Genomic DNA, 16,121 nt, shown 5'->3' on the forward strand with positions numbered 1-16,121 from the left:
GGGAAGCCATTTGACCCTGGGCTCTTTTTTCTTGGGAGATTTTTGGTTACTGCTTCAATTTCCTTGCTGGTTATGGGTCCGTTCAGGTTTTCTGTTTCTTCCTGTTTCAGTTTTGGTAGTTTATACATCTCTAGGAATGCATCCATTTCTTCCAGGTTACCTAATTTGTTGGCATATAGTTGTTCATAATATGTTCTTATAATTGTTTGTATTTCTTCAGTGTTGATTCTGATCTCTCCTCTTTCATTCATGATTTTACTTCTTTGGGTCCTTTTCTTTTCTTTTTGATAAGTCTCACCAGGGGTTTATCAATCTTATTAATTCTTTCAAAGATCCAGCTCCTTGTTTCATTGAATTGTTCTACTATTCCTTTGGTTTGTATTTCATTGATTTCTGCTCTAATCTTTATTATTTCTCTCCTTATGCTGGGTTTGGGCTTTATTTGCTGTTCTTTCTCCAGCTCCTTTAGGTGTAAAGTCAGGCTGTCTGAGACCTTTCTTGTTTGTTGAGAAAGGCTTGTATTGCTATATACTTCCCTCTTAGGCCTGCCTTTGATGCATCCCTAAGGTTTTGAACAGTTGTATTTTCATTTTCATTTGTTTCCATGAATTTTTAAAAATTCTTCTTTGATTTCCTGGTTGACCCATTCATTGTTTAGTAGGATGCTCTGTAGTCTCCATGTATTTGAGTTCTCTCCAAATCTCCTCTTGTGATTGAGTTCCAGTTTCAAATCATTGTGGTCCAGAAATATGCAAGGAATGATCTCAATCTTTTGGTACCGGTTGAGACCGATTTGTGACCAGGATGTGATCTATTCTGGAGAATGTTCCATGTGCACTCAAGAAGAATGTGTACTCTCTTGCTTTAGAATGGAATGTTCTGAATATATCTGTGAAGTCCATCTGGTCCAATGTGTCATTCAAAGTCCTTGTTTCCTTGGTGATCTTCTGCTTAGATGATCTGTCCATTGCAGTGAGTGGGGTGTTAAAGTCCCCTCCTCTTACTGTATTATTATCAATGTGTTTTTTTTTTATTTTGTTATTAATTGACTTATATAATTGGCTGCTCCCATGTTAGGGGCATAAATATTTATAATTGTTAGGTCTTCTTGTTGGATAGATCCTTTAATTATGATATAGTGTCCTTCCTCATCTCTTATTACAGTCTTTGGTTTTAAAATCTAATTTGTCTGATGTAAGGATTGCCACCCCAGCTTTCTTTTGATGTTCATTAGCATGACAAATTTTTTTCCACCCCCTCACTTTTAAAATGAATCTCTTGCAGAGAGCATATCGATGGGTCTTGCTTTTTTATCCAATCTGATACTCTGTGTCTTTTAATTATGGCATTTAGCCCATTTATATGCAGAGTAACTATTGAAAGATATGAATTTAATGCCAATTTAGTACCTGTAAAGTGACTGTTTCTTTATATGTTCTCTGTTCCTTTCTGGTCTATGTTACTTTTGGGCTCTCTCTTCGCTTAAAGGATCTCTTTTAATATTTCTTGTAGGGATGGTTTGGTGATCACAGATTCTTTTAATTTCTCTTTGTCCTGGAAGATTTTATCTCTCCTTCTATTTTGAATGACATCCTAGCTGGATAAAGTATTCTTGGCTGCATATTTTTCTCATTTAGCACCCTGAATATATAATGCTAGTCCTTTCTGGCCTGCCATGTCTCTGTGGATAGGTCTGCTGCTAGTCTAATAGTTCTACCCTTGTAGGTTGCAACCTCTTGTTCTGAGCTCTTTCAGGATTTTCTCTTTGTGAGATTTGAAGTTTCACTATTATATGTCAGGGTGTTCACCTATTTTTATTGATTTTGAGAGGGATTCTCTGTGCCTCCTGGACTTGGATGCCTGTTTCCTTCCCCATGTTAGAGACGTTCTCCATTATAATTTGCTCCAATATACCTTCTGCCCCTCTCTCTCTCTTCCCTCTTCTTCTGGGATCCCAATTATTCTAATATTGTTTCTCTTTATGATATCACTTCTCTCTCGAATTCTCCCTTCGTGGTCATGGTCAGTAGTTGTTTATCTCCTTTTGTCTCATTTCTTTATTCTGCATAATTTTGTCTTCTATATCACTATTTCTCTCTTCTGCATCATTATCCCAGCAGTTAGAGCCTCCATTTTTTATTGCATCTCATTAATAGCCTTTTTTATTTTGACTTAAATTGATTAGATTTTAGTTTTTTCAGTTCTCCTGAAAGGGATTCTCTAGTGTTTTCTGTACTTTTTTCAAGCCCAGCTATATTATAAAGATACTATCATCATTATTCTGAACTTGAGTTCCAACATCTTACTTATATCTATACTGATTAAGTCCCTGGCAGTCAGTACTGCCTCTTGTTCCCTTTTTTGAGGTGAGTTTTTCCATCTTGTCATTTTGTCCAGAGAAGAATAGATGATTGAGAGAACCAAATAATAAAATGGCAACAACGACCCTAGAGAAATAGACACTAAACAAATCAGAAGAGTCCTGAAACAGAAAAAATTTTTTTAAAAAAGAGAATATAATCAGATAGGTGAACAGAATATAACTATACACTGGATCCTGTGTGTATTTTGGTCCAGTTGTTAGAAAACTAGATCCCAAAATTGTAAAGAAAGGAAAATATATATATAAGTACAAAAATAAAATTAAATACAATGAAAGGATAGAATGTAACTGTAACAATGAAAATTTAAAAAGATTTGAACAAAAGAGTTGATAAAATAAGAAATTGGTTGAAAAAGGAAAGAGAAAGAAATTAAAATTGAAAGACTGAACAATCATGGGTGGGGGGAAACCATGATTTCCATATGCTGTATTGCCCTAGCACTGGAGTTTTGCAGTTCTCACTGATCGGTAAACTTGGTCTTGGCCGGATGTTCTTGCTGATCTTCTGGGGGAGGGGCCTGTTGTGTTGATTCTTAAGTGTATTTGCCCAGGTGGAATTGTACCACCCTTGCCAGGGGCCAGGCTATGTAATCTGCTCCTGATTGCCCTATGTGGCTTTTGTTCCCTGAAGGCTTTTCTCATAGCTTTAGTGGATGAGAATGAAAATGGCAGCTTCCCAGTCTCCAGCCCTGGAGCTGAAGGCTTGGGGCCCCACTCCTCAGTGCGGCTTCAGAGAAAAGCAGTCAGTCACTCCTGTCTCCCTGGTCTCCAGCTCCACTCCGTGCTCACCTATCCTGTGACCAAGCATTTCTATCTCAGGCATGCAACCCTGTTTCGAGTCTACTAAACCCTGTAGACTCCTTCAGAGTGGTCCTGTGCCACTCCTCCACGGGGATGAAGGGGGGTCTCGCTGTTTCTGCTGCTTGTTGGGCCCCTGCTCGGTGATCAGTCGCCCAACTGTGCCACAGTTCGTGGTTTATGGCAACCCTGAGCTGAGAGACCATCCCTGGGCTCCCTGATTACAGCTGGCTTCCCGGCTCGGATGCCTGGTAACTCTGCTGCACTCAGGCACCCCTGGTCTTCATGTGACCCCAGGTATCCTGAGACCACGCTGTCCCTGCTTAGCCACCTAAGCGCCTCTCAGGCCAGGAATTCCCTACTGGAACAGACTTCTAAAAGTTCCAATCTTGTGCTCCACTGCTATATCACTTTCCAGTAGCTGGATTATGGAGGGGACCCCTCCCTCCCAGGGGACTGCTCTGCCCTGCAGTTTATCTTCTCATGGACAACAACTTCCTGTGGCCCCAGCAAGAAAAGCATTGTTGCGCTGGAAGTAGTATTGCCTGGGAGGGAGAGATAGGACTCAGACAGGGTCTGGCCAGAAGATGAGAGGCACGAGCCCTGCAGGACAGGTGGGTAGAACAAGGAGTGAATTACCTTTCCTCCGTAATTCCATTTTCTCCCAAATTTCCTGTCTCTTCCACAATTCTCTGTATTAACCCACAAATCTGTTTTCTCTGACACTCCTCTTGTTCTCCCACAATTCTGTTTCATTCCATTATCCTCTGTGCTCTCCCACAATCCATTAGTGCTCTCCCATAATCCACCATGCTCTCTCACAACCCTTTCTGCTTTCCCACAATCCTCCTGCTTCCCCTCCAGGCCTCTGTGCTTTCCCATAATCCTTCATGTTCTCCCACAATTCCTCATGCTTTTCACAGTGCTACCTTTCTCCCCCAATCCTGTGATCACCCACAATCCTCTGTGCTTTCCCACAATTCTCTTCTCTCCCATAGTCCTCCTGTATTCCCACAATTCCTCATGATTTCTCACAGTGCTACCTCTCTCCTATAATCCTCTGTAGTTTCCCACAATCCTCCATGTTCTCCCACAATTCTCCCCCACAATTCCCCATGCTTTCCCACAATGCTGCCTCTCCTCCACAATCAGCCAGTGATTTCCCACAATCCTTCGTGGTTTCCCACAATCTTCTGTCCTCTACCACAATCCTTTAGTGATTTTCCACAAAGTTACCTCTCTTCCATAATCCTGTGTGGTTTCTCACAATACTCCATGTTCTCCCGCAATCCTCTGGGCTTTTCCATAATCCTCTGTACTCTCCCACCATCCCCCACAATGCTACCTCTCTCCCATAATCCTCTGTATTCCCATAATCCTCCAGTTCTCCCACAAATCCCATGCTTTTCAACAGTTTTTGTGCTTTCCTGCAATCCTGTTCTTTCCCACAAGCCTTCAGTCATTCCCCACAATGCTACCTCTCTCCCGTAATCCTCTGTGCTCTCCCACATTCCTCCATATACTCCCACAATTCTCTTCCTTGCCCACAATTCCCCATGTTTTCTCAAAATGCCACCTCTCCCCCACAATCCTTTGTGGTCTCCCATAATCCTCCAGTGATTTCCCACAGTTCTCTATGCTTTCCCACAATCTTCTGTTCTCTTCCACAATCCTTTAGTGATTCCCCACAGTGCTACCTCTTTCCCATAATCCTCTGTGGTCTCTCATATTCCTCCATGTTCCCGCAAAATTCTCCATGCTTTTCCACAATGTTTGCTCTCTCCCACAATCATCTTTGGTTTCCCACAATCTCCTGTGGTCTCCCACAGTCTCCTGTGCTTTCCCACAATCTTCTGTACTCTTCCACAATTCTCCAGTAATTTCCCATAATGCTACCACTCTCCCATAATCCTTTGTGCTTCCGACAATCCTCCAGTCATTTCCCACAATCCTCCATGTTCTCCCACAATTATGTTTTCTCCTGTTATTCTTTGTGTTCTACCACAATGGTGCCTCTCACCCACAATCCTTTTCCTCTCCCACCATTTCTGATACTTTTCTACAATGCTCCCTCACCTTTGCAGTTCTCCAGAGGTTTCTCACAATCCTCTGTGCTTTCCCACATTCCTCTTGCTCCTCCACAGTTCTCTATGCTTTTCCACAATGCTCTCTCTCTTCCTCAGTCCTTTGCAGTTTCTCACACTTTTCTGTGCCTTTCCACAATTTTCCTGCACTCTCACAGTTTTCCATGCTTTCTCAGAATGCTCTCCCCCGCCACAATCCTCCATGTTGTTCCACAATCCTTTTGCTCTCCCACAATTCCTAATGCTTTCCCATAATGCTACTTGTCTACCACAATCCTGTTTTCTCCCATAGTTGTCCATGCTCTCCCACAATCCTGTGCTTTCCACAATGCTTTCTCTTTACTGTAATCCTCTCTGCTCTCCCATAGTCCTCCATGTTTTCCCACAGTCTGGTGCCCTCCCTCATCTTTTGTGTTCTCCTCAAATCCTCTGTGCTCTCCCAAAAACCCTTGTGCTTGCTTTCTGTTTTCTCCCACAATTTTTTCTGCTTTCCCAGAATACTCTGTATTCTCCCACAATCCTTCATTATTTCCCACAAGTCTCTATTTTTCCACAATTTCAGATCTCTCCTACAATTCTCCCTGATGTGTAGGTAAGGGTCTTGGCTATGACAAGTGCCAGGGTGTGGCCATGGATAACTGGTATGTGGCTCTTACAGAAGAGGCATGCCCAGTAGAGGTGTGTGGTCATGAAGAAGTAAAATTGGCATAACCTAGGAAAGAGGGCATGACTCATAGTGTGAGGGCATGGCTAGAAGGTGAGGAGTGGTCTTGCAGGAGGGGTATGGGTAGGAGGATGGGCACTTCAGGAGCAGGTGAATTCTCTGTCTCTCTCCCACAAAATACCTTGTTTTTCCCACAATTCCTGTGTCTCCCACAATTCTCGTTTTCGCTCATATGTTGTAGTCTCCCACCACCATCCTCTATGCTCTCCCCGGTCCTTCATGTCTCTCATGACTCTGTTTTCTCCCAGTCTTCCATGTTCTCCCACAATCATTCCATCTAGAGGTCTCCCCCACAATTCTATTTTCTTCCAGAATTCTCTGTTCTCTCCCAAAATGCTTCATTCTTGCCCACAACTGTCTGTCTCTCCCAGAATTATCTCCCATAATTTCATGTTCCCTATAATTATCTGTGGGTCTTAGGTAGGGGGCATGGCAATAGTGCAGCAAAGAGTGGCTGTGAATGGAGAGCAAGGTGCCATGGAACCACCTGGGGGAGTGGTCATAATGGGAAAGGTGGGTTGGCAGCTGGGTGGGGGGCATGGTAGTCATGAAAGAACAAAGGTGGCAAAGCAGAAGAGGCAGGGCAGGCACGAAGGGTGAATTTTCAGTCTCTCCCAAAGTACCTTGTTTTCCCCACAGTTCTCTCTCCCAAAATTTCTTGCCTCTCACATATTTCTGTTTTCACTGACAATTCTCTGTTATCTGTATTTTCTGTTTTAATTGTATGTTTCCCAAGGTTCTTTGTGGTGCCCTGGTAGTGGGCATGTCTATTTAGACGTGCAGGGGGCATGGCTCTGGCAGTAGCTGTGTGGTCACCACATTGATCAGAGGGCTTAACTTGTGGCAATAAGAAGGAAAAGGACATGGCCTAGATGGGAATGTTAGGTGCTTTCCTAGGCTGTGGTGGCCAAGGTGGAGCACACGGGTTGACCAGGAAAAGGTGGAGTGTGGCAGGGAGAAGGGATGAGTAGTGGCTCAGATAAGAAAAGTTCAGTCAGCCAGAGTAGAAGGGTATGGCTCAAGAGGGATGGGAATAGCCATGAAGGAGCAGAAGAATAGCCAAGGGAATATCCCAAGCACTGGGACTGAGCTCAGGTGCCAAGACCAAGGTGAAGGGGCCAGTTCTCAGTCTTTTCTATAATACCTTATGTATTAATGAGGGTTTTTCAGAGAAACTGAATAAACACACACACACACAGGATATATATATATTTACACACACACACAGATTGATGTTAAGAATTGGCTCAAATGATAATGGAGTTGTTAAGTCCAAAATCTGCAGTAAGCTTGCAGGCTGGGACTCAGGGTAGAGTTGAGTTGAGTCCAAACAGTTGGTTGGCAGAATTCCTCCAGAGGAGGTCGGGTCTTTGTTCTATTAAAGCTTTCAAATGATTGGATGGGGCTCACCCACAATATGGAGAACAATCTGGTTTACTCAAAGTCCACCAATTCAAATGTTAAATCAAATCCCCCCCCCCAAAAAAAAACCACCTTAATAGTAGCATCTTGAATAATGATGACAGAATATCTAAACATTATGGCCCAACCAAGTTGACATATAAAATTATCCATTACACCTTGTCTCGCCAAATGTTTGTCTCTCCCACGATCCTCTGTTATTGCTCAAAATCTTTCATTCTCCCCAGAGTTTCTTGCCCTGGAAGGAAAAACAACTCATTGCTTCTATCATCAAGAAAGCCTTGCTATGATAAAAAAAAAAAAAAAGTCATCTAACTGAACACTGTGTTTAATGACTTACCAGATTTACATTCCAGTTCAAGCTTCTTATCTCAGCATGGACCAGTAACTAGCAGTTCCTGGACTGGTACTTGAGGAGCACCGCCATTTTTCATTTCTAGTCTACTTCCTGGTATATAAATGAGCAGTTATGGAAGTATTCAATAAGCAGGAACTGAAGAGATGAAGGAATCAATGAACCTTAAAAATCACTTATTCACCAATATTTACAGAGCCCCTACCAGTGTGCCAGTACTGTGTTAAGTGCTGGGAATACAAAGTTGAACAATCTGGTCAAAGTCCCTGTTCTTAGGGAATTTACATTGTAGTAAACAACCAACCAACAGACAGTCCAATATACAAACCAGAAAATACATAAGTGGTGAGACACCCCGTGGAGGAAAATGAAAGGGACAATGTAATAAGAGATAGAGGGGTGGGGCTGCTACTTAAAAGTGTGTTTTGTGGACCATCAGGTTTGCATCTCCTGAGAGATTACAAAATGCAGAATCTCAGGTCCCACTCCAGAATCACTGAGTCAGAGTATGCATTATAACGATCTCCAGGTGCTCCCTGTGTTCAGTGCAAATGGAGAGGCTCTGGATACAATTTCAGATATGGTTGTCAGGAAAGACAGCTCTAAAGAGACAACATTTTAGCTGAGAACTGAATGATGAGAAAAACCTGATCATGTAAATGTAGGCAACAAGTGGTCCAAACAATGGGAACAGCAAGGGAAATGTTCCAAGATAGGAATGAACAGGGGAGACTAGTGTGGGTGGGACAGATTGAGAGAGGATCACTTGAACTCTTCTGCTGAATATTTATCAAAAGCCCTATAATGAGAATTGTTGACTTGCTGTAACTACACAAAAGTTCTACATGCAGAGACCTCTATTTCTGCAAAGCGGAGCTACCAGATAGGTTTTTGCATGAAGCCACGCATCCATCCTTCGCCCATGACAGACATTGTTAATCAGTCACAGAACTTTTTCCTTCTGAGCCTAGACAAAGATACAAAGCTCAGCACAGTTATTCAGGCAGCCACCACAGATAGCTCATAGTCGACATGTGAGTTGAAACCCATTTGCCATCCTAGGGAAAGATTATGAAAATGCTACCCTGGAGGGCCTATGTGCTTGGATGAACAGAAAAGTTTTGGTGGTTCATAGAATCGATTTAATGCACTGTGTTTTGTGATTGTGTCAACAGCTTACAGAGAGGGGACCTGCGTTTAACTCCTCACGACACTTATTTCCCGCTTAGCTCACCACATCATCTATATGAGAAAACAGGATTTTTCTCAGGACAGAAATTCAAGAAAAACTGTGTTTCTAAAACAAAACAACACTAAACTAAAACTAAAAGATTGATTTTTATCTTAAGAACACTAGAAGACCTTAAAACGATTGCTATTTCCTCTTTTCTAATGCTGTTGAAAAGCTTAGGGGCATGGGGCGCCTGGGTGGCACAGCGGTTAAGCGTCTGCCTTCGGCTCAGAGCGTGATCTCAGCATTGTGGGATCGAGCCCCACATCAGGCTCCTCCGCTGTGAGCCTGCTTCTTCCTCTCCCACTCCCCCTGCTTGTGTTCCCTCTCTCGCTGGCTGTCTCTATCTCTGTCAAATAAATAAATAAAATCTTAAAAAAAAAAAAGAAAAGAAAAAAGAAAAGCTTAGGGGCAAATCTTTGTCCCAACTTAAACAACTGTTCTGGATCTGGTGGCCTGCATACTTAAATGCTGATCTTAGCACTGACTGCTGTATTCTCCTTACATTAAGTTCCCCTTTCCTTGGCTCCTTCAGCTATTGGTTGTATTCAGTAATGTCAATATTTTTGTAAGCTGCCTCAAATTGTTTGTGGAAGAAGGTGAGGTAGAACTCACTATAAACATCAGCTCAGTAAATTACTCAGGCTGTATTTGGACCGATTTCTGTGAGTCCATTTTTCAGGCAAAAATGACTGACAGTTGAAACATTTTATAAATGAGGCAGGGTTCTCAGGGTCAGAATGAGCTTAATACCAGTGTTCTGTTAAACTTGTTCTTTTCTCTGTGTTCTTTGTAGAGCAACATTTTGAATATTCCCACTATCTTCAAGCCAGAAATGGAATGGAGGGTGGGAAGAAAAGAGAAAGTAACTAAATATGCTATCACAAAATCTGTATTGTTGGCATATGAAAAAATAAACATAGCAAATCTTACTGCTGGGAGCAAAGAAATGTTATCTTTCTACACATGTGAAAAGGCTAAGAGAATATATAGTGTAAAGAAGTATACTAAGTCCTATAAAGGTGACGACTTATGTTTGGTACCGAAACATATTCCTACTAATCAAATCAAGAAGACCTGTGCTTACCAAATCCTTTTCCACCTATCAGCCCCTTGCCACACCTTCTCTAACTTTCTCATCATTTCTTGTCACAAACAAACCCAAGTTGGGACAACTTCAGACTGTAAGCTCCTGGAGGCTTATCTTCTTTCTTAGGGGAGCATGTACTCAAAAAATAGGATTTGAATGAATGAATCAGAGATTTCTGCACAGAGGTAGAAAAGCTGGTTATAACCTTCTCCTGTGGACCCAGAGTTTTAAGTGGAGAGAGGAAGGCTAGCAGAGTGATCTTAGGGCACCCACAGGGCTTGCAACCAGAGTTTCAGTCTCAGTGTGGTCGTGTCTCCACAGGCCCTAGACAGCCAGAGCTCACTGGATGCCTAAGCAAGGTCCTCTGGAGGAGCTATCAGGAAATACAAGAGTTCTGTTTACCCCACTCATCTGTGTAGCACTTAAGGTTGGCTGAGGAACAGGATCATTGGTCCATAGTTCTGGTTTAGAGGATGTGAAAACTGGCTGGAAGAAGCAATTCCAAATTCAAGTTCATATGTGAAAACTGCCTCCAAGAAACTCGGGTAAAGTGGACATGAAATTAACAGGAAGGAACACGGTTGTGTGACTCGTCCAATATTTGCATTTCCTTACTGAGCGACCTGCTCTCAGTACATTCAGTCTTGATGTTTAGAAATGGGAGAAACCTAAGCCAAGTCATTCTCTAGACGAGGCTCTTAAGCCTGCGGTCTGATTTCACCCGACAAAATGTCGCCAGCGCTCAGTTCCCAGACCCGGGAGGGTTTCTCTAGAGACAAGGGGCGCCGCCCACGCGACCTCGTGTCCCTGTGGCCAAGTCCCGCCTGGTAGGAGGGAACGCTAGGGGTTTGGCCCTGCAGGAGGAGCCAGGCCACAGCAGAGCACAGGGGCGTAACCAAGGTGGAGGGCGGGGCCCAGGCGGAGCTCAGGGGCGTGGCCCGGGCGAGGGGGCGTGGCTGTGACGGGAGGGGAGCGGCCCGGCCGCGGACGCCCGACAGCTTGGCCTGGAGGGGCGTAGCCGAGGCCACACGTAAGGACGTAAGGGGGCGTGGCCCCGGCCTCACAAGAGGCTTAGAGGGGGCGTGGCCTGGGCTGTGGGGCGTGAAGACGGGGCGTGGCTATGATGGCTAAGCGCACTTGCCACGGGTCTCGGGGCTAGAGCTAGCCGCCGAGGTTCGTTCTCTGGAGAAACGCTAAGGTAAGGGCCGGTGGCCAACTGGAGTGAGGGCCACAGCGGGGGCAGGCCGACTCAGGAGGGGCTGGGACCCTCCTCACACACCCTTGCCCTGCCACGCCAGGTCTCAGAGCCCGGACAGCTGTTGGTCCTGCGAGTATTGCTGGGGTCCCGGTACGGCTTTGTCTTTTCCCCCCTGCAGCCCCCTTCTAATATGGGAGTCACCAACCAGATGGCAGCACCTCCTTTAGGGTTATTGCACTTGCCGGGAAACAGCTGTCTGAGGGAATTGGGAGAGGGGCGTGAGGGCAGTTCCTTAGGAAGGAGTGTTGCCAGGGGTGGTTGGATGTGAATTAACTCAAAAAGTCCAGTCTCCTGTGAAGTAGCTGTAGACAGGGGTAAGGGCTACAAAATCTGAGATTGCAGTTACGGAAACCGAGGCGCAGCAAGCTGGGACTAACTTGGGTCTGGACTGTATTTCCCCCCCCCCCATCCGCCACCCGCTCCTATACCAGGGTCTGTGGACGGAGTCGGAGCCACCTCCAAGGCAGGGGATCAGCATCACAGCTGTGTCACGTGGACAGTTCTGAACCTCCTCCATTCTGCAATTACTTCTGGCCTTTTTGTTTTGTGCCCCGTCCCAGAACTGAAGGAGAACCGCTGAAGTACAAACGTTTTTGATAGTTACGAGTCTTTGTGGCATTGTTAAATGCTACTACCTTAAGGCTGGTGGCAATCCCTTAATACTAATGTAAGTGCCCTCCCCTCCCCTGTATTTTCCCTGGGAAAGTTTGAGAAATACAAGAAGTTAATGTGCACATCTTAATTTGGTTAGAACTTGTTCTCTCCCAGCCACTGAAAACTAACTTGCTTTCTGCTTCTTCTTCGTCCTTTACTGCTAATCTGGCCATCTCTTCTCTGTTATTAAAAACCTTGCTGGAATAAGGAGAGGAGTAGGCAGATTTCTCTCATGAGGGAAGCTGCTCCAGACCCTACCCCTTATCTGCCCCTGCACATCCCTCAGAGTGGTCACTGTTCATGGATATGTTGGAAATGGAAAACCTTTCAGTTATCAGGCCTTTCTCAGATAATTTTTATGTCAGAACCAGGACTGAAATTCACGGAAAGGCCAAGATCAGCAAGGGCACCATTCTCTGGGCCTGTACACACCTTTCCTGTTCTCCCTGGAGCCAGTCAAAAGGTTGTGACCACTCACAGTTGGGACTCAAATAAAGACTGAGTGAGTTGTGAGTGAATGAGTGAACTTGAATATTTTGGAAATCTGATGGGAGGAGGAAAATTCATTTCATCTCATTGGCAGCACTGGGGCACTTAGTTGCAGCACACAAAACAGTTACTAGAAATGTATTTTGAAACCTCTGGCAACCCCAGATTGTGATCATGATTTTGGGGGAAGAAGTAGGTGAGAGGAAGAAGCTCAGCTTTCTCAGTGGGACAAGACAGCATAACCCCTGATTTACATTTCAGGGTTTTTCAAAAGACTGGCTTCTTTGAACTCAGGAGGTGAGAAAACGAAGGGTCAGTCTGATGAGAATCAAGGAATCTTTTTCAATGTAATTGTAACTTTTAGTTAGAGTACTTTTTTTTCTGTCTATTTTGTATATGTATAAATGGCTTAATCAGGCAGAGTTCAAACTACAGTTGACCCCTGAACAACACAGGGATTAGGGGTGCCGACCCCCTGCCCAGTTGAAACTCTACCTATAACTTGATTCCCTAAAAACATAACTACTAATAGCCTACTGTTGGTCAAAAACCTTACCAATAACATAGTCAATTAACACCTATTTTATATGTTATACGTATGGTATACTATATTCTTACAATAAAGTAAGGGAGAGTAAAGAAAATATGATTAGGAAAATCAGAGGGAAGAGAAAATATATTTATTCATTGGGGGAAAAAAACCCCACATATAAATGGAGCTGTGTTGTTCAAGGGTCAGCATTACCTGTCATTTAATGAATACATAATTTATGAATGATTCTTTAAAGGCTTTTAGAATTTTTTCTTTTTTCACACATTTCTAAGTCTGCAAAACAGTGGATAAAGGACATGTTAGGGGGCGCCTGGGTGGCGCAGTCGTTAAGCATCTGCCTTTGGCTCAGGGCGTGATCCTGGCGTTCCCGGATCGAGCCCCACGTCAGGCTCCTCTGCTGGGAGCCTGCTTCTTCCTCTCCCACTCCCCCTGCTTGTGTTCCCTCTCTCGCTGGCTGTCTCTCTCTGTCTAATAAGTAAATAAATAAATCTTAAAAAAAATAAATAAAGGACATGTTAGTAAAAGCCGAGGACATACATAAATAATTAGTGATAGCAAAGGCATATAGTACAAAAAACGTAGCACTCATGGGGCCCATCCAGGCTACAGCTCCATCTTAAAAGACAAACTTGAGTAAGGACAGATTTTCTGTGAAATCTGGTAAGGTATGCTAGTAGTTTATTGTTATGTATAACGTATGGTAAACATTATTTGTGGTTTTATAAGCTTAGATTTTATGAGATCCATAGGTAAATTTAAATGACCACCTATCAATAAATTATAATTTTAATGTAACAGAGTGGATTGGCTTTGGGCTTTAGCATAAATAATCTCATGGATTGCTACAAGTATTGTAGCCTAGAATTAGCTAAATTGAATTTCTGTTTATTTGGATTTTCCTGGAACCTTCCTCACTGCTGACATTCCATGCTCTGTTCCTTCCTTGATTGTCTTTGACTGCTCTTTCTGTCTCCTGGCCTCCTTACTCCCATTTTGTCAGGCTCCCTCTATACACATGTTACTCCTGGGGGAAGGGGCGGGGATTTTCCTTCTCTTTCTAGCCTTGTGACTTCTCCTGATCACCAGAGCTGTCCTGCCAACTCTCTTCTAGACTTTTCCTCTCACTGTCCCCTTGGACCTCAAACCCATAGGATTAGCAGGAAGACTGTCCTCTTTCCCTTCCCACTGGCTCCTTTTGCCAGCTTGTTTCTCTCTTCAGGCATTCATCCTCATTCTACCACCAGCGTGATCCAGCCATAACATCATGGGGCCTTCTTCACCTTCTTCCCTTCTCTCTTCTCCAGTTGAGTGCCAAATCCTATGTTTTTTACCAAAATGGCAATCTCTTGAATACAAAGAACTTTGGTCCATCGCTACTGTCACTGTCTGGTTCAGTGCTTCATATTGTCTCACTTGGATTACTGGAATTTCATTTCAAACTCATATTCCCAAATCTGAACTACTGATGTCCCACCTAAAACCTGTTCTGTACACTGTGGTCCTCATCTCAGTTCTTGGCAACTCCACCCTTCCAGTTGTTTAGGCCAAGAATCATCTAGCCATCCTTGACTCCTTTCTCTCACATCTTATGGGCAGTCTCTCCAAGATATAGCCAACGCCCAACCCGTTTTCACCATCTCCGCTATGACATCTTTTGTTCCAAGCCCCCAGATTATCCTGAATGATCTCCCTGCTGCTTTCTTGCTTCCTATTCCAGTTGATTTCCAGTAGGTCAGCCTGAATGATCTTTTAAAAATACACATCAGATGGTGTCCCTCCTATTCTTCCAAAACTCCACTGTGTCCTGATTTCGCTTAGAGCAGTGGTTTCCAATCAGAGGTGATTCCCCTTTTCCAATGCACATCTGCGGCATCTGGAGACATTTTTGGTTGTCACAGTTGGAGGGAGGGTGCCACTGGCAACTAATGGGTAGAGGCCAGGGATGCTGCTAAACCTCCTACATCATATAGGACACACCGCAAAGAGTTTTCTGGTCAAATGTCAATCATGTCAAGGTTGAGAAACCCTGAGTAGGAGGAAAAAACCTTTACAGTGGCCTAGAAATATACAGGATCTGGCATCCATGACCTCTCCACCTTCTCTCCTACTACCCTCCTCCTAGTGCACTCTATTCCTGCCATGCTGGCCTCCTTCCTATCCCCTTGTATGTGCCAGACGCGCTCCCACTTCAGGGTCTTTGCACAGGCAATTCCCTCCTGGAGTACCCTTCCTCCTGATAGCTCTGTTACTAATTCCTTCATTTCCTTCAACCTTTTGCTCAAATCTCACCTTCTCAATAAGGCCTCCTTTGAGCAACTTATTTTAAATGCAACGCTCCTTTCCCAGTGACAATCCAACTTCACCTTATCCTGCTCTACTTTTCACTGAATATATTTTAATTGTCTGTACAACTGACTTATGTATTACACTGCTGTTTATTGTCTGTCTCCCCCTACTAGAATGTAAGTTCCACAAGGGTAGGGACTTTGTTTTAGCCCCGCAATGATCCTAGAACAGTGTGTGGCATTTAATAGACATTTGGTTGATGTCCTGATGAATAAAAAGATAAAAGAGTGGTGGATTGAATGAAGGATGGTTGAAGGAATCTCCTTGTCACTGACCTTCTCGGCTCCACTCTGCCCACTCCGTTCCATCCTGTGCTGTGCACACGGGGTCATCAGAAACCACCCTGTATATATGGAACAAGACCTGAGGGTCTTCCAGTCTCTTGGAAATTGATATTCTTCAAGTTAATCTCAAATCCCCATCTGGTCCTGCCTTCCATTGCATCCCCTGGGCATCTGCATGGTCAGCGCCTTAACAAATATTCATAACAGACTTGGGATGATGGGAAGCTCAGATACACTTGGCTTTGTTACAAAACAGGGTTTGTTTTTTTTTGTCTAAACACACAAAAAGTTATCTTCAGAGTCTGTGTCCACTGCTGTGAGGTCAGCATCATTCTTAGACAGAGGTTCAGATTTCCATAGCACGACATGCAACCCCCCATTGGGTGGGTTTTTTTTTTTTAAGATTTTTTAATTTATTTGACAGAGAGAGACAGCCAGCGAGAGAGGGAA

At 43.9% G+C, this 16,121-nt stretch overlaps 1 protein-coding gene across 2 annotated transcripts in view; it reads left to right on the plus strand.

Annotated features, from left to right (window-relative positions):
* The window catches only part of LOC113240700 (carbonic anhydrase 5B, mitochondrial), a 93,480-nt gene that overhangs the window by 27,134 nt on the left and 50,225 nt on the right, over positions 1-16,121 (plus strand). Inside the window, exon 1 of one of the 2 annotated variants that reach the window (XM_048213857.1) lies at positions 11,180-11,285. The exons of the other annotated variant lie outside the window; for it this stretch is intronic. The gene's annotated coding sequence lies outside the window, so the exon portion shown is untranslated. Of the gene's footprint in view, positions 1-11,179; positions 11,286-16,121 lie in introns of those variants that run through there. 2 annotated transcript variants of the gene reach the window in all.

The sequence above is a fragment of the Ursus arctos genome, chromosome X, assembly GCF_023065955.2.
Source record: "Ursus arctos isolate Adak ecotype North America chromosome X, UrsArc2.0, whole genome shotgun sequence".
Lineage (NCBI taxonomy): Eukaryota > Metazoa > Chordata > Mammalia > Carnivora > Ursidae > Ursus > Ursus arctos.